The sequence below is a fragment of the Trachypithecus francoisi genome, unplaced genomic scaffold (genome assembly GCF_009764315.1).
Source record: "Trachypithecus francoisi isolate TF-2019V2 unplaced genomic scaffold, Tfra_2.0 Lachesis_group7, whole genome shotgun sequence".
Lineage (NCBI taxonomy): Eukaryota > Metazoa > Chordata > Mammalia > Primates > Cercopithecidae > Trachypithecus > Trachypithecus francoisi.
This window is the reverse complement of record NW_022681472.1, coordinates 9,057,902-9,077,337: the sequence shown is the minus strand read 5'-3', so window position 1 is coordinate 9,077,337 and position 19,436 is coordinate 9,057,902. Positions and strand designations below refer to the sequence as shown.

Sequence of the window (19,436 nt, the reverse complement as noted above, 5' to 3'; positions counted from 1 at the left end):
AGGGAAAAACCAACAATTCAATGATAACAATAATAAAGTTCAATACCTTGCTTTCAATAATGGACAGAACAACTAGATAGAAGATCAACAAGGATATCAATAGAGGACATCAGGACACTATAAACTACACTTAGCAGACATCTATACAGCACTCCGCCTGCATCAGTGAAATACATGTTCTTCTCAAATACACATGAAAATTCTCCAGAATAGACCATATAATAGGCCATAAAACAGCCTCAATAGATCTAAAATCATTATTATAATACAAAGTATGTTTTCCAAACACAATGGAATAGAAAATAGAAATAGAAAAATACAATAAATTCAAGAAACCAAAAGTTAGTTATTTGAAAAGATCAACAAAATTGACAAACCTTAGCTAGTTGACCAAGAAAAATGAAGACTTAAATTACCAAAATCAGGAATGAAAGATGGGAAATTACTACTGATCTTACAGAAATAAAAAGAATGATAATGGAATACTATGAACAATTGTATGGCAACTAATTAGAAAACTTAGATGAAATGGAAAAAATCTTGGAAAGTCATAAATTAACAAAATTAACTAAAGAAGGAACTTTAACAAGTAAAGAGACTGAGTTAGTGATTTTTAAAAATCCCACAAAGGAAAGCCCAGATCTGTTCAGGCTGGTGTATTAAAAAAAAAAAAAAGAAAAGAAAAGAAAAGAAAAGCTCAGATTAAGTTGGCTTCACTGGTGAATTCTACCAAACATTTAGCAAAGAAGGACTACCAGTTCTTCAAAAACTGTTCCAAAAAATGGAAGGGGAGTGAATACTTCCCAACTTATTCTCTGAGACCAGTATTACTCTGATACCAAAACCAAATAAAGACACTGTAATCATCTTTTATGAATACAGTTGCAAAAATCTTAAAATACTAGCAAACTGAATCTAGCAACATGTAAAAAAAGGATTATATGCCATGACTAAGTAGAATTTAATGTAAGAATGCAAGGTTAGTTTAACATAAAAAATAAATGTAATAGCCATATCAATAAAGTAAGGGACAAAAATCACAATAGACTGAGAAAAATTATTTGGTCAGGCACAGTGGCTCACACCTGTTACCCCAGCACTTTGGGAGGCCGAGGTGGGTGGATCACCTGAGGTCAGGAGTTCAAGACCAGCCTGGCCAACATGGCGAAACCCTATCTCTACTAAAAAATACAAAAATTAGCCAGGCGTGATGGCACGTGCCTGTAATCCCAGCTACTCAGGAGGCTGAGGCAGGAGAATCGCTTGAGCCCAGAAGCAGGAGGTTGCAGTGAGCTGAGATTGTACCACTGCACTCCAGTCTGGGGCAACAGAGTGAGATAGCCCCGTCTCAAAAAAAAAAAAATTATTTGACAAAATCTAATGCATTTCACAATAAGTAATATTCAACAAAATAGGCATATAAGGAAGCTTCCTAAACTTGACCAAAGGCACCTATAACACACCTATATCTAAGATCATATTAAACACTGAAAGACTGATAGCTTTCTCTCTAAGATCAGAAATAAGAAAAAAAAATCTACTTTTACCACTTCTATTTGTAATATATCGGAAGCTCCAGCCTGGGCAATACGGCAAGAAAAATAAATAAAAGGTATTCAAATTGAAAAGGAAGTAAAACTATCTCTATATCTCTATTTGCAAATGACATGATCTTGCTTATTAAAAAATCTTAAGTAGTCCACTAAAAACAAACAAAAAGATTAGAACTAATAAATGAGTTCAGCAAAGTTGCAGGATACAATATTAACAAACAAAAATCAATTGTATTTCTGTACACTAGCAGTGAACATTCTGGAAGTGACATTAAGGAAATAATTCCAATAATAGTATCAAGAGATAAAATAATTAGGAATAGATTTAATAAAATAATTATAAGATTTATACACTGCAAACCACAAAACAATTGCTGAAAGTAAAGAATATCTAAATAGGGCTGGGCATGATGGCTCACGTCTATAATCCCAGCACTTTGGGAGGCTGAGGTGGATAGATCACTTGAGCCCAGGAGTATAAGATCAGCCCAGGCAACAGGGTGAAACACCTTCTCTACTGAAAATACAAAAAATTAGCCAGGCATGGTGGTGTGTGCCTGTAGTCCCAGCTACTCAGGAAGCTGAAGTGGGAGGATCACATAGCCCAGAAGCTGAGGCTGCAGTGAGCCAAGATCACACCACTGTGCTCTAGCCTGGGCAATGGGAGTAAGACCCTGTTTCAAAAAAAAAAAAAAAAAAAAAATCTAAATAAATGGAAAAACATCCCATATTTATAAAAGACTTAATGCTGTTAGGATGGCAACATTTCTCAAGTTAATGTACAAATTCAGTGCAATCCCTATCAAAATCCCAGGTGCTTGTTTTGTTTTGTTTTGTTTTTAGAGATAGGGTCTTGCTATATTGCCCAGGCTGGACAACATAACACCTGGGCTCAGGTGATCCTCCTGCCTCAGTCTCCTGAGTAGCTCGGGAGAGCTACTTGGACAAAAAGGCCAAGCCAATTCGAAATGGGAAAGAACAGTCTTTTCAACAAATGGTGCTGACAGTAGTGAATATCCACATGCAAAAGAATAAAGTAAGACCCTTACCTTACACCATACACACAGACTAACCCAAGCAGATCCAAATCTAAGAGCTAACACTATAAAATGCTTAGAAGAAAACACAACAGTAAATCTTCATGACCTGCAGTTAAGCAATGATTTCTCACACATGACACCAAAAGCATAAGTAAAACAGAGAAGACTGATAAGTGGGACTTAATAAAAATTAAAAATTTTTATGGCTGAGTGCAGTGGCTCATGCCTGTAATTCCAGCACTTTGGGAGGCCTAGGCGAGTAGATCACTTGAGGCCAGGAATTCAAGACCAGTAAACATGGTAAAACCTCGTCTCTGCTAAAAATACAAAAATTAGCCAGACTTGATGGCATGCACCTGTAATCCCAGCTACTTGGGAGGCTGAGGCACTAGAATTGTTTGAACCCAGGAGGCAAAGGTTGCAGTGAGCCAAGAGTGCACCACTGCATTGCAGCCTGGGCAACAGGGCAAGACTCTGTCTCAAAAAAAAAAAGTTATGCTTCAAATGATACCAGACCAGCACGACCAACTTGGTGAAACCTTGGCTCTACTAAAAAAAATACAAAAATAAGCCGGGCGTGGTGGCGCGTGCCTGAAATCCCAGCTACTCAGGAGGCTGAGGCAGGAGAATCTCTTGAACCTGTGAGGTGGAGGTTGCAGTGAGTCGAGATTGCGCCATTGCACTCCAGGCTGGGTGACAGAGCGAGATTCTTTCTCAAAAAAAAAAAAAAAAAAAAGTGAAAAGACAACCCACAGATACAGACTGGGAAAAAATATTTGGAAGTCACATATCAGGTAAGAGACTTGTATCCAGGATATATAAAGAACTCTTACAATTTAAGAAAAAGGAGAGAAAGCCCAATTTAAAAATGGAGAAAGGGGCCGGGCGCGGTGGCTCAAGCCTGTAATCCCAGCACTTTGGGAGGCCGAGGCGGGCGGATCACGAGGTCAGGAGGTCGAGACCATCCTGGCTAACACAGTGAAACCCCGTCTCCACTTAAAAAAAATACAAAAAAAAAATTAGCCGGGTGAGGTGGCGGGCGCCTGTAGTCCCAGCTACTCGGGAGGCTGAGGCAGGAGAATGGCGTGAACCCGGGAGACGGAGCTTGCAGTGAGCTGAGATCCGGCCACTGCACTCCAGCCTGGGCGACAGAGCGAGACTCCGTCTCAAAAAAAAAAAAAAAAAAAAAATGGAGAAAGGATTTGACTAGATATTTCAAATGGCCAATATACATATGAAAAGACGATTAACATCATCAATCATTAGGGAAATAAAGTCTCTACCACAATGAAGTACTATTTTATTCCTACTAGGATAGGTAGAATAAAAGTAGACAATTAGTGTTAGGATGTGAAGAAATTAGAATCCTCATATGCTACATGTGAGAATGTAAAATGGGTTAGCCACTTTGGAAAACAGTTTGACAGGTCCTCAAAATGTTAAACATGGCCGGGCGAGGTGGCTCACGCCTGTAATCCCAGCACTTTGGGAGGCCGAGACGGGCGGATCACGAGGTCAGGAGATCGAGACCATCCTGGCTAACTCGGTGAAACCCCGTCTCTACTAAAAATACAAAAAACTAGCCGGGCGAGGTGGTGGGCGCCTGTAGTCCCATCTACTCCGGAGGCTGAGGCAGGAGAATGGCGTGAACCTGGGAGGCAGAGCTTGCAGTGAGCTGAGATCCGGCCACTGCACTCCAGCCTGGGCAACAGAGCGAGACTCCGTCTCAAAAAAAAAAAAAAAAAAAGAAAAAAGTTAAACATGAAGTTTCCAAATGACCCAGCAATTCTACTCCTAGAAAACTGAAAACACATGTCCACACAAAAACTTGTAAACAAATGCTGTTTGTTTATTGTTGTAAACATTATACATAATGGTCAAAAAGTGGAAAAACACAAATATCTATCAACTGATGAATGAACAAAGCATGATATGTCCATACAAGGCAGTATTTATTCAGCTATAAAAAGGAATGAAGTACTGGATCCTGCTACAACATGGATGAACCTTGAAAATATGTTAAGTGAAGGCCGGGCATGGTGGCTCATGCCTGTAATCCCAGCACTTTGGGAAGCCGAGGCAGGTGAATCATTTGAGGTCAGGAGTTCGAGACCAGCCTGACCAACACAGTGAAACCCCATCTCTACTAAAAATACAAAAAATTAGCTGGGTGTGATGGCGGTCACCTGTAGTCCCAGCTACTCAGGAGGCCGAGGCAAGAGAATTGCTTGAACTCGGGAGGTGGAGGTTGCAGCAAGCTGAGATTGTGCCATTGTACTTCAGCCTGGACAATAAGAGCAAAACTCCGTCTCACAAAAAAAAAAAAGGAAAAAATATGTTAAGTGAATGAAGGCAGACACAAAAGGCTACATAATGTATGATTCCATTCATAAGAAATTTTCAGACTAGACAAATCCATAGAGACTGGAAGTAAATTAGTGGTTGCCAGGGGATGTGGTAAGGAGAATGAGGAGTGACTGCTAGTGGGTATGGGATTTCTTTTCAGAATTACGAAAATATCCAGGAGGCTGGGCACGGTGGCTCATGCCTGTAATCCCAGCACTTTGGGAGGCCGAGGCGGGTGGATCACGAGGTCAGGAGTTCGAGACCAGCCCGACCAACATGGTGAAACCCTGTCTTTACTAAAAATACAAAAATTAACTGGGTGTGGTGGTGCACACCTGTAATCTCAACTACTCAGGAGGCTGAGGCAGGAGAACTGCTTGAACCCAGGAGGCAGAGGTTGCAGTGAGCCAAAATTACACCACTGCACTCCAGCCTGGGCGATAGAGCAAGACTTCGTCTCAAAAAAAAAAAAGAAAATATTCAGGAATTAGATAGCGGTGATTGTTGCTAATGACTACTAATGGGTACAAGGTTTCTTTTAATGAAGATGTCCTAAAATTAGATTATGATGATGGCTGCACAACTCTGTAAGTATACTAAAAACTACTGGTTGTGACTGACTGAGACAGAGTCAGCCTCTGTCACCCAGACTGGAGTGCAGTGGTGTGATCATAGCTCACTGCAGTCTCCAACTCCTCGGCTCAAGTGATCCTCCTGCCTTGGCTCCCAAAGTGCTGGGACAACGGGTATGAACCACTGTGCCTGGCCTGTGCTCTTTAAATGAGTAAACTTTATGGCATGTAAATTTTATCTTAATGCTGTTTAAAGGTAAAAGAGTAAGGGAGTGTAGACTTACCAGTTTCAATGTACATTTAACAGGAGTTTAATATAAGGAAAATGGAGATAATGATGGGGAAATAACAGTTAAAAAGAAAGTAGGAGGCTGGGCATGGTGACTCATGCCTGTAATTCCTGCACTTTGGGAGGCAGAGGCAGGCGGATCACCTGAGGTCAGGAGTTCCAGACCAGCCTGGCCAACATGGTGAAACCCTGTCTCTACTAAAAATACAAAAAATTAGCTGGGTGTGGTGGCGTGTGCCTGTAATCCCAGCTATTCAGGAAGCTGAGGCAGGAGAATCACTTGAACCCGGGAGGCGGAGGTTGCAATGAGCTGAGATCGCACCACTGCACTCCAGCCTGGGTAACAAGAGTGAAATTCCATCTCAAAAAACAAGAACAAAAACAAAACACAACCAAACAAAAAGAAAGTAGGTGTTCTGAGAATTTCTGAAATTGAAAAAAACACAAATCCTCACTGCTATAGACTGAATGTTTATGTCTACCACAAAATTCACTAATTGAAGCCCCAAGGTGATGATATTTGGAAGTGGGGCCCTAGGGAGTGATTAGGTCATGAGAATGGGGCCTTTATGAAAGGGATTCGTGTCCTTATAAAAGAGGCTTCACAGAGCTCTTTCCCTCTTTATCCACCCTGTGAGGGTGTGGTGAGAAGACCGTTTCTGGTTTCTGGCAACCAGGAAGCAGCCCTCACCAGACACCTATCTGCCAGTGCCTTGATCTTGGACTTCCCAGCCTCCAGAACTGTGAGAAACAAACTTGGTCATTTGAGTGACTCAGCCAATGGAATTCTGTTATAGCAACATAAATTGACTAGACACTGAGAAAGTCTCTCTGTTTACAAAGCAGGACAAATAAACAAAAATCCACTACTAGAAACACCATGGTAAACTTTAAAACATCAGGAATTGACAGATAATTTAAGAAGCTACCAGAGAAAAAAGTTTCCTACAAAAGAATGATAATTGGCCGGGCGCGGTGGCTCAAGCCTGTAATCCCAGCACTTTGGGAGGCCTAGACGGGCGGATCACGAGGTCAGGAGATCGAGACCATCCTGGCTAACACGGTGAAACCCCGTCTCTACAAAAAAATACAAAAATCTAGCCGGGCGAGGTGGCGGGCGCCTGTAGTCCCAGCTACTCCGGAGGCTGAGGCAGGAGAATGGCGTAAACCCGGGAGGCGGAGCTTGCAGTGAGCTGAGATCTGGCCACTGCACTCCAGCCTGGGCCACAGAGCGAGACTCCGTCTCAAAAAAAAAAAAAAAAAAGAATGATAATTAGGCCAACAACCATACTTCTCTTCAGCAACAACAGATCCCAGAAGAAAAGAGATAATATCTTCCTCTGAGATAAGACTCAGAGAGCTTATCTCTCACAGACCGTTGCAAAAAAATTATTACAGCATATTTTACCAAGAAAAGTAGGTCCCCAGGAGAAGTATGGAATACAAGAAACAATAGTAAATCTAGAATTCGATAAAATATGTTAGTAAATTTAATTAAGTACTGTCTGCAAAAATGGGTCTTAGGCTGGGTACAGTGGCTCATGCCTGTAATCCCAGCACTTTGGGAGGCTGACGCAGATGGATCACTTGAGGTCAGGAGTTTGAGACCATCCTGGGCAACACAGTGAAACCCTGTATCTATGAAAAATAAATAAATTAGCTGGACTTTTTGGTACACTCCTGTATTCCCAGCTCTTCAGGAGGTTGAGGTGGGAGGATCACTTGAGCCCAGGAGGTGGAGACGGCAGTGAGCTGTGGTCATACCACCACAGTTAGCCTGGGCAACAGAGTGAGACCCTGTCTCAAAGGAAAAAAAAAATGGAGCTTGAGTACTTGTGTACTTAAGTACTTGACTGAATGCAGGAATCTTTTGAAAGTGATTAGAAAAGTTAGATGAACATTATGTAGCCAGGGAGGGTTACTATAACAGGACACTAAATGGAATGTTTCCTGTCATATCAGCGTTTCCAAAGTCTCTGAGTCTCCAAAGGTAAGGACTGTGAGTGATGTGTGCCCACATACTCTAAAGAGAGCTTCTCACACTTCTATGTAAAACTTAGTAGAAGAATTAATGGAAATCACATACTGATAATCTTGAGAATATTTTAGAGATAAAGAGATTTCACCAAAGGAAATCTGTAGTAGAGAGCGCCCAGTAGCATGTCTGCTCCTTCCTCTCCCACCATCTATTGGAGACAGAAGAGATCCTGGGGGAGCATGCCAGAAGGGACGACTTGAACCACAGTCCTCAGATGAGGACTCTCGGAAAGAAAATTATTAAAGTATATTTTACTGAGAAAAGTAGACCCCAAGGGTAAGTATAGAATACAAGAAACAATAGTGAATCTAGAATTCGATAAAATACGGTAAAATATATCAGTAAAAATGTCAGGTGGGGTGGTTCATGCCTATAACCACACCTACTTGAGAGGCTTGATTGAGGCCAGGAGTTCGAGACTAGCCTGGACAGCATCGCGAGACTCCAATTCCAAACACATTTTTAAAAAAGAAAGAAACTCAGGCACCAGCCCTGTCCTGGTCCTCAGATGATGCAGAAGACTCCTGGGGAGAACCTGGCGGAGTTTGAGAGGTACAGAGACTGCAGCTTCCCTCCGGACTGCCTGAGACTGAATGGGAAGGGCCAGTTGGAACAGCCAGGTCTAGGGAAAAGGGAAGCAACCAGCTGCCTGGATGGGTGAGTTTTTCCATGGGAGACATGGAAGGGAGCCAAGCTTGAATCTTCTTGAAGGATCCTGTGCAAAACTGTTGGATTGGGGAGGAGGACCCTAGGGCTGTATGACTGGTACCAAAGCTGAAGAGGTCAGGCAGGAGTGGGGAGATCCCTGTAGGGGAAGACTGGTCTGAATTCCCACTGACCAACACCACCTCTGTCTTTAGCAGTGCTGCATCCACGGCAGCGGAGCTAGGAAAGGAGAGAAAACAGAGAGGAACTGGAAGGGCTCTCCTCCTGTCCCCTGCCACTGTTGGTCTGCCCGACCTCTGGAGAAGCCAAAGCTGGGTGAGGGGAAACTGAAATGGAGGGTACTAAAGTTTGATTTCAAGGGGACTGACCTTTTGTTTTGTTTTGTTTTTGAGACAGAGTCACGCTCCATTGCCCAGGCTGGACATGCAGTGGTGCGATCTCGGCTCACTGCAACCTCCGCCTCCCAGGTTCAAGTGATTCTCCTGCCTCAGCCTCCTGATAGCTGGGATTACAGGTGTGCATCACCACACCCAGCTAATTTTTGTATTTTTAGTAGAGACAGAGTTTCACCATGTTGGCCAGGCTAGTCTAAAACTCCTGACCTCAGGTGATCCCTACCAAAGTGCTGGAATTACAGGCATGAGCCACCGCGCCTGGCCGGGACTAAACATTAAAAAACAATTTGTTGCTTTTTTTTTCTTTTTACGGAATGCTTCACGAATTTGCACGTCATCCTTGCGCAGGGGTCATGCTAATTTCTCTGTATTGTTCCAGTTTTAGTATATGTGCTGCTGAAGTGAGCAATGAATTTTTTTAACGCCTGAAAATGAGACTGTTCTAATACTGACATTGACCTGAAAAACTCTAGAATCTGCACGAGATAAGAGTTGAGGGGAGAGGAGGGGAAAACCGATACTGTTTGAATGTGGTGATAGGAGAAGAAATTCACTGCCTGTTTACACTCAGTTCAGTCCGGCTTGTTAAATTAGTGAACTACACAAAGAAACTAAGATTATCTCGTGCACAAGAATGGATAAGAGGTGACAGCAAATATCACAAATTACAGTCTGGGGGCAGGGACATGAAGGGAGATCTGTAAGGGATAAGATCAAAAATAGGAAGAGAAAGAAGGAGAGAATAGGGGAATCCACAGTGGACCCAAAGTACCAAGGCTAAGAACCTAAAATTGGATTGGCATGAAAGAACTAAGAAGGGCCTGTAATCCCAGCTCCTTGGGAGGCCAAGGTGGGAGGATCACTTGAGGCCAGGAATTCAAGACCAGCCCAGGCAACGTAGCAAGATTCCATCTCTACAAATATTAAAAAATTAGCCAGATGTGGTGGTGCATGCCTGTAGTACTAGTTACTCAGGAGGCTGAGGCAGGAGGATCACTTGAGCCCAGGAATTTGAGGCTGCAGTGAGCCACGATGGAGCCACTGTACTCCAGCCTGTGACACAGCAGGACCCTGTTTCAAAAAAAAAAAGAGAGAGAGAGAGAGAGGAAAAAAGAGAAAAGAAAAAGAAGGAAAAGGAAAAAAAGAGAAAGAAAAATGAAAATATAGCCAAGGCCAGAAGTCTTGATGCCAGAGCCCAGTGAGTGATCAAAGTAGCCACATCCACACACCTTTTATTAGAAACCTCAATTTCTGTGTAAGAATAAACTTTAACATCTGGATTAGTTTCCTAGAGCTGCTGTAACAAACTACCACAAACCGGATGGCTTAAAACAACGGAAATTCATTCTTGCGGTTCTGGAGGCTAAAAGTTCAAAACCAAACCGTCAGCAGGGCCAGACACCCGCCTCTGAAGGTTCTAGGGGAGGATTCTTCCTCGCCTCTTCTGGCAACCTCTGTGGCAACAGAAACCCAATCTCTGCCTTCTTTGCCACTTGCTCTTCTTCCCTCTATGTCTACCTGGGTCTTTGAAGGTCTCCCTCCTTATAAGGTCACCAGTCGTGGGGATTTCAGGACAACCTTTATCCAGTTTGGCCTCATCTTCACTTGGTTAGCCAGATGTGGCGGTGTATGCAAAGACCCTGTTTCCAAATAAGGTGAAATTCACAGGCATCACGGTTAGAACTTCAACATATATTCTGGGGGGACACAATTCAACCCATAGCAATGTTTAATGTGGAGTGAGGAAAAGGAGCTCCTGTGAAGCCACTTTAATGCTTCTGTCCAGAACTGTCAAGTGCATTGGGTGACTGGGCACTTTAATCTGCAGCTGAGTTGACTAACTCAGCTGTGATAATTTATTAATATTATTTTTAGGCTGGGCATGGTGGCTTATGTCTGTAATCCCAGCACTTTGGGAGCCTGAGGCAGGTGGATCATCTGAGGTCAGGCAGGAGTTTGATACCAGCCTGACCAACATGGAGAAACCCCATCTCTACCAAAAATACAAAAATTAGCCAGGCATGGTGGCAGGTGCCTGTAATTCCAGCTACTTGGGAGGCTGAGGCAGGAGAACTGCTTGAACCCTGGAGGCGGAAGTCACAGTGAGCTGAGATCGCGCCACTGCACTCTAGCCTGGGAGACAAGAGCAAAACTCCGTCTCAAAACAAACAAACAAACAAAAATATATGTATACATATATATACTTTTTGAAGTCATGTTAAAATATGAGAATAGCACCTGCACATGATAAGAAAAACCATACAACACTGACGGGTTTATAGTGACAGCTGTGTCCTAGAGGAAAGCGCCATCATTTGTTTTTCTGTATGCCTTTCCAGATATCTATACATAGGCATTTTTAAGAAAATGGAAGCATGGTATACCACTGTTCTGTGCCTCTCTTTCTTTACCTCACAGGGTAGCTTGAGGCTCTTTCCACATGAGCACATGTGGATCTACTGATGACACAGGTATGAATTAGGTTTTCTCCAACTTCTAACAGTCCCAACAGGTCAGTATCTGAGAAATGGCAAAGGCACAACCCAAATGCTTTGATTATATACTAACGATTTGCTTGTACAGTGTTTGAGTATATCAAGCTCATTTATTCAATAAATGCAAACAGATGTAGAAAAGGAGACAATCTATGGAGAATCTAATAACATGGTAAGGAGTTTTCTTATTCTTTCTCAGGTAGTATCAGCCCTCACTCCAAAGCTAAGCATAGGCAAAGGGCAGAACTTCTGTGCTTAGCAGACTAGGTGGTAAGAAAAGGTCTGTTGAGGCTGGGCATCGTGGCTCATGCCTATAATCCCAGCAGACTTTGGGAGGCCGAGGCGGGTGGATCACCTGAGGTCAGGAGTTCAAGACCAGTCTGGCCAATATGGTGAAACCCCGTCTCTACTAAAAATACAAAAATTAGCTGGGTGTGGTGGCATGTGCCTGTAGTCCCAGCTACTTGAGAGGCTGAGGCAGGAGAATCACTTGAACCCAGGAGGCGGAGGTTGCAGTGAACTGAGTTTCCACCACTGCACTCCAGTCTGGGCAACAGAGCAAGGCTCCACCTCAAAAAAAAGTATATCAATTGCAGTGCATTGAAACACATAAAATTGTGAAAAACTATGAATTCATAACGGTACTAAAAAAACTCACTGACTACATTTAGACAGTGATAGGGAACAATTTTGAAAAGTGATAAATAAGGGGAAAGAATCAAGTTTTTATCCTACTTTTCCTATACAAATCATACTTCAGGGTAACCTAATAGTTGATACGTTTTTTTTAAAAAACATTTTACTCACTAATAAATGAAAAAATAATAGATGAAGAAATCACGTATACAAACACACACACGCACACTACATGTATATATATATACACACACACACAAATAAAATCACCTGTGAAAATGTTCAGTTTTATCAAAAGTAAATTTAGAAAAATATTGGTATTCTCAATGAAGTATTAGAATAGACAGACGAACAGTAGCCGGAAGCCAGTGGGATGAATTCATTTGAGAGAATGCAACTAATGAAAGATTTCATAAATACTGAAGATGCAAAATTGAAGTTAAATGTGATTCAAGAATAAATATTAAAACTTATGTGGCAGGAAATCATGTAAAACAAAGAGATGCAAATTAAAATAGGTATCTTTTTTTGGTATTTTTACCTATAAAATTGGCAAAAAAAAAAAAAATCAAGATTAACTGTATCCACTGTGAGGACTGGGGAATTTGGCTTAAATCTCAACTCCATTGTTGATTAGCTGCATGATCCTGGGGAAGTTATTCCATCTCTTTGAGTCTTGGTTCCTTCGTCAATAGAACTGGGATACTGAGTATCCTGGAGGTGAAGATTAAATGAGGCGATACCAGTGAAGCACTTCAATTGTGCTTGCAACACATAGCACTCAATAAATGTTTGCTATGTGATTATTCCTATGCATAGGAATTTGCAGTTTTGTGATTTATGTTCCTATTATGAATAGGATCTCCCTTCATTAATTTTCCTTTTTTTGGCCATCCTTGTCTAGTTTAAATATTCTTATTTTTCTGCCTTTTAAAACAAAGCTGGAAAATTTCCATCTTTTTATTTCTATGTCTTTTTTGAGACAGAGTCTCACTCCATCACCCAAGCTGGAGTGCAGTGGCCCGATCTCAGCTCATTACAACTTCCACCTCCCGGGTTCCAGCGATTCTCATGCCTCAGTCTCCTGAGTAGCTGGGATTACAGGCGCGCACCACCATGCCCAGCTAATTTTTTTTGTATTTTTAGTAGAGATGGAGTTTCCCCACGTTATGCTGGCCAGGCTGGTCTCGAACTCCTGACCTCAAGTGATCCGCCCACCTCAGCCTCCCAAAGTGCTGGTATTACAGGCAATGAGTCACCGTGCCTGGCCAGGGCCTGATGCCTTTCTTAGGGACAAATCTCATAACACTGTTTCGATTTTTTCTATGTAGTTTAGGATCTTCTACTACCATATGACTCAATATTTTAAATTTAAATTTTTTCAGAAAAGTGTCTATCTTACCTAAGATTTTCAAATACATTGGCATTAAACTTGTACATGTTATTTGGTTTTTGTGTAAAAAAGTCTTGATCCGGTTATGCACCATAACTCATTTCTGACGGTTTGGGCTTTTCTGTCCTCTTATCTGAATCAGATTTGTCAAAGGTTAGTCTGTAGTTCTGTTTTCCAAAGAACTGGCTTTAGGCTTTATGGATCAATTTTGCTTTCTGTTAACTGTAAATTTCATTAATTTCTGCTTTTATTTTCATTATTCTTTATCTACTTTTTAAAAAATGACTTCGTTTTCTCCTGGCCTCTCACACTAAAGTTTTAGTTCATTTACGTTCAGTCACTGCTGGTTTTTAATAAGTGGGTTTAAAAGTATAAATTTTTATCTGATTACTGCTTTGATCATATCCATTGAGTTTTGCTATATAGCACTATTTTTATTTTCAAATACCTCAGATCTAACTGATGCTCAGATTTTTTATCCACAGCCTTTTAGAAGTTTATTTTTAATTTCTTGACTAGCCTGACTAGTTTATATGTTTCTTTACATTTTGATCAGAAAATGTAGCCTGTATGATTTTAACTTTTTTTTTTTTTTTTTTTGAGACGGAGTCTCGCTCTGTCGCCCAGGCCGGAGTGCAGTGGCCGGATCTCAGCTCACTGCAAGCTCTGCCTCCCGGTTTATGCCATTCTCCTGCCTCAGCCTCCCGAGTAGCTGGGACTACAGGCGCCCGCCACCTCGACCGGCTAGTTTTTTGTATTTTTAGTAGAGATGGAGTTTCCCCACGTTATGCTGGCCAGGCTGGTCTCGAACTCCTGACCTCAAGTGATCCGCCCACCTCAGCCTCCCAAAGTGCTGGTATTACAGGCAATGAGTCACCGTGCCTGGCCAGGGCCTGATGCCTTTCTTAGGGACAAATCTCATAACACTGTTTCGATTTTTTCTATGTAGTTTAGGATCTTCTACTACCATATGACTCAATATTTTAAATTTAATTTTTTCAGAAAAGTGTCTATCTTACCTAAGATTTTCAAATACATTGGCATTAAACTTGTACATGTATTTGGTTTTTGTGTAAAAAAGTCTTGATCCGGTTATGCACCATAACTCATTTCTGACGGTTTGGGCTTTTCTGTCCTCTTATCTGAATCAGATTTGTCAAAGGTTAGTCTGTAGTTCTGTTTTCCAAAGAACTGGCTTTAGGCTTTATGGATCAATTTTGCTTTCTGTTAACTGTAAATTTCATTAATTTCTGCTTTTATTTTCATTATTCTTTATCTACTTTTTAAAAAATGACTTCGTTTTCTCCTGGCCTCTCACACTAAAGTTTTAGTTCATTTACGTTCAGTCACTGCTGGTTTTTAATAAGTGGGTTTAAAAGTATAAATTTTTATCTGATTACTGCTTTGATCATATCCATTGAGTTTTGCTATATAGCACTATTTTTATTTTCAAATACCTCAGATCTAACTGATGCTCAGATTTTTTATCCACAGCCTTTTAGAAGTTTATTTTTAATTTCTTGACTAGCCTGACTAGTTTATATGTTTCTTTACATTTTGATCAGAAAATGTAGCCTGTATGATTTTAACTTTTTTTTTTTTTTTTTTGAGACGGAGTCTCGCTCTGTCGCCCAGGCCGGAGTGCAGTGGCCGGATCTCAGCTCACTGCAAGCTCTGCCTCCCGGGTTTATGCCATTCTCCTGCCTCAGCCTCCCGAGTAGCTGGGACTACAGGCGCCCGCCACCTCGACCGGCTAGTTTTTTGTATTTTTAGTAGAGACGGGGTTTCACCGTGTTAGCCAGGATGGTCTCGATCTCTTGACCTAGTGATCCGCCCGTCTCGGCCTCCCAAAGTGCTGGGATTACAGGCTTGAGCCACGGCGCCCGGCGATTTTAACATTTTTAAATATATTATTACTTTGCAGATTGATTTGATAGTTTTGCCTTTTTCAACATATCATACAAATTAAATCATGTGGCATGCCATTGTTTGGAGTCTGGGCTTCTTTTACTTAGCGTAGTGCTTTTGAGATTTACCTGGTTGTGTGTATCAGTAGTTCATTCTTGTTTATTGCTGAGTAGTACTCAACTATATGCTTATAACTGTTTATCCAGGCACCTGCTGATGGACATTTTTGTTATTTCCTGTTTTGGGTGCTTATGAATAAAGCTTCTATAAACATTTGTGCAGAGATTTTTGTGCGGGTGTATGTTTTCATTTCTCTTGGGTAAATACTCACTGGGTCACAGAGTAAGTGCATGTTTATTCGCTTTCTAAGAACATGCCAACTTGTCTTTCAAAGGAGCTGTATCTTTTTTCTATTCCCACCAGCAATGAATGAGAGTTTCAATTGTTCCACATCCTCGTCAGTAGATGAATTGTCAGATTTTTTTTTTCCTGGAGATTTTAATAGGCATAAACGGCAGCTCATAGTGAGTTTAATTTGCATTTCCCTCTTGACTGACAATGTTGAGCATCTTTTCATATATTATCTGCTATGTGTGCCTCTTCTTTGGTGGAGGGTCTTGGTAATCTTTTTTGGCTCATAGCCTGAAGCAAGAGCCCCTCAAATACCAGCTTTGCGCTCTTGCTGGTACCAGGGCATCTGGACTTTTGCTGGCTACATGGCTTTCTTCATGTTCCTAATAATGCTTTGACTGATTCTGTTTTGTGTAAAGGTATTTAACACATATGTGATGAATGATTAGAGAACTAATAATGTATCCCTCCGTGTTTCACCTCATGACTCAGTGTATCTTTACCCTTTCTGTCTGATAACAAACCTGGGAATTTAATAAAATGTATGAACCCAGCCCGGGAAGGCACTTGTCCCTTCTCTCTTCAACTGTCTACTGGTCACCTTCATTTCCCCAGTCTCAGACACTCTAGATACAAAGGACTCTAGAAGGAAAGAGAGAGAATACACAGCCAGCAGACATTTTCCTTCCTCTGACTGCTGAGTTTCCATCACCTCTGTCCTTCCACATCAGTCAAAAGTTGTCAAAGACAAATGTATCACACGCATTTAATCCATTCTCAGACATGGCTCATCATTATTCACATAACAATTCCTTCCCTCTGTATTGCTACTTTCTGTAATGTTACTTCTCTACCAGAAGCAAGAAACCTCCAATATCAAGTGCCAGGACTATGATATCATTCTGCCATAGGAACATTAATATCCAAATTTTTAATATAAGCATGCATTTAAATATCTGCGTGTACACTATTATAATAGCAGCCTTTTGAAAAATAGCATAATGGGCTGGGTGTGGCGGCCCACAGCCGTGTCATCCCAGCACTTTGGGGGACCAAGGCCATGGGTGCATCACTTCAGCCTAGGAGTCTGAGACTAGCCTGGGCAATATAGGGAGACCCTGTCTCAATAACAACAACAACAACAACAACAACAAATTAGCCAGATATGGTGGCGCACACCTGCAGTCCCAGGTATTTGGAAGGCTGAGGCTGGAGGATTGCTGGAGCCTGGAAGGCAGAGGCTACAGTGAATTGAGATAACACCACTGCACTCCAGCCTGGGTGACAGAGCAAGACCCTGTCTCAAAAAAAAAAAAAGGTATATGGATAATATACTCATACTGGATAACAGAGTACTCAGAATCAAATGGACCCAGTACCACCACTACCTCTATGACCACAGGCAGGTCACCCCAACTTCTCCGTGTCAAATCAGGAAAATAATAGTACTGGGCTTATGGGGTTGCTGGGAGGAATATATATGATAATTCATGTAAAATCCTCACATAGTGCCTGGAATTATTAAATGCTCAACAACTGTTACCAAGTATATTTTTAAAAAGAATAACATGCCGTAAATCCATCATGCCAATATTTAAAATTTTATTTTGCATTTCCTTCCCTTTGTTCACAAAATTATTTACATGATTACAAGAGAGTGTATATATGATTTTGAATGCTGCCTTATAACTTTCTGTGTTGATATAATTATTTATTTATTTATTTATTTATTTATTTATCTTGAGATAGGGTCTCACTCTGTCACCCAGGCTGGAGTGCGCTGGTGCAATTATAGATCACAGCTACCTTCACCTCCTGGGCCTCAGGTGATCCTCCCACCTCAGCCTCCTGCGTAGCTGGGGCCACAGGTGCGAGCCACTGCACCCAGCTAATTTTTTTAATTTTTGAGACAGAGTTTCACTCTTGTTGCCCAGGCTGGAGTGCAACGGCATGATCTCGGCTCACTGCAACCTCTGCCTCCCAGGTTCAAGAGATTCTCCTGGCTCAGCCTCCCGAGTAGCTGGGATTACAGGCACCTGCCAGCATGCCTGGCAAATTTTTGTATTATTAATAGAGATGGGGTTTTACCATGTGACCCAGGCTGGTCTCAAATTCTTGGGCTCAAGTGATCAACTCAACTTGGGCACCCAAAGTGCTTGGATTACAGGCATGAATCACCACTCCCAGAAGTAGTCTTTATAAGTTTATAAGTTTTAGTAGCTCGGCAAGTCCAGTCTTTTACTTTTCTGTATCTCCTTTATCTATTGCTTTATTCCAACTATTGCTTCTAACTTTCATGACTTCCTTTCCATAGCTGCCTTGTCTGCATGTGCCTGCCTTTATTCATTGCTTTCAAGGTTCTATAAAGAAAATTTCTAAGAGTTAAATAAAATCACCCATTATCCCATCTCCCAACATTTTCCATCTTTTCTTTCCATATGCATATGCCGTTTTCAATAGTTTCAGTGTCAACCATCTTCAGATGGACTGCTCTCTGTCAAGCATCATGAATGGGTCAGGCAGCTTTGACCTTTCACCACCCGCCCCATAACTTCATTGAACCTGAGACTCTACCCTACAGAATGTACTTCTGGATGGCTGTTTTTCCGGACTGGTGTATTTCAGGATCAGGGTGACAGTACCCCCTACCTTTGATGGCTCCACAATGACCCAAAGGCAGGAATCCCAAACCTTACCCTTAGACATGGTAGCCAGTAATGACCTTCAAACTTAATCTGTATCCTGGTTAAATCTTTTGGCCCCTCATTTCCTACCCCTCTAAAATGCAAAGCATAAGCTTGCCATTCATTTTCGGGGATCCTAAGAAGCTATGAGATGCAGGAGCCTGTTAGTCTGGCCTCTGGCCTCCCAGGAGACTCGTTACCTGCCCCGCCACTCCCCATCCCCAAGAGCGTCTCTCTTACTCTTTAAATATTTTGGAAAGATTCTTTAAATTTTTTTTTTTTTTTTTTTTTTTTTTCTGAGACAGAGTCTTACTCTGTCACCCAGAGCTGGAGTACAATGGGGCAATCTCGGCTCACTGCAACCTCAGCCTCCCGGGTTCAAGCAATTCTTCTGCCTCAGCCTCCCAAGTAGCTGAGATTACAGGCTCGCACCACCATGCCAAGCTAATTTTTATATTTTTAGTAGAAACAGGTTTCACCATGCTGGCCAGGCTGGTCTCGAACTCCTGACCTAGTGATCCACCTGCCTCGGCCTCTCAAAGTGCTGAGATTACAGGCGTAAGCCACGGCGCCCAGTCAAGATTCTTTAAATCTTAATAGATACAGGAAGGCTATCAAAACATAGAAAACATCAAATGCTTCAGAAAAAAACATGGTTCACAAGCAGGAGGAATCTGCATGCTTTGTTATCTGAGATAAGGAAGAATGGGACCAATGTGAAGACAGCTCCGATACCAACCCATCTGGCCACTTAGTTCCATTGCTCCTCCCAGATTTTTGTTATGATATGCTAGAGTTAATTGATGGGACATGTGGCCCTCTTTCCATTTTCGCATTGAAGAAATGACTAATGACATTAAAATGGGGTGGAACGTGAAGCCAGAGAGCTATGTCTGGGATTTTACAGCTTTGGTAATCCCCAATATACCAACGATAGCAGATGGACAAAAACAAGGGAGTCTCCCTCCTAACTCTCAGCTGTAAGCCTTCCCCTTGCATTGCACTGGGATGCTATAATTTTATCTTAGTCCCTCAGTTGTGCCCTATACATATCTCTCCCAGTACTTTTT

At 41.8% G+C, this 19,436-nt stretch overlaps 1 protein-coding gene and 1 non-coding gene across 3 annotated transcripts in view; both read right to left on the bottom strand.

Annotated features, from left to right (window-relative positions):
• Window positions 1-19,436, bottom strand: part of RGS20 (regulator of G protein signaling 20) — an 83,892-nt gene that overhangs the window by 36,142 nt on the left and 28,314 nt on the right. The gene's annotated exons all lie outside the window — the stretch shown is intronic.
• LOC117079755 lies at window positions 9,203-9,308 on the bottom strand. The gene has a single exon (XR_004435598.1). It is a non-coding gene; the product is annotated as a U6 spliceosomal RNA (small nuclear RNA).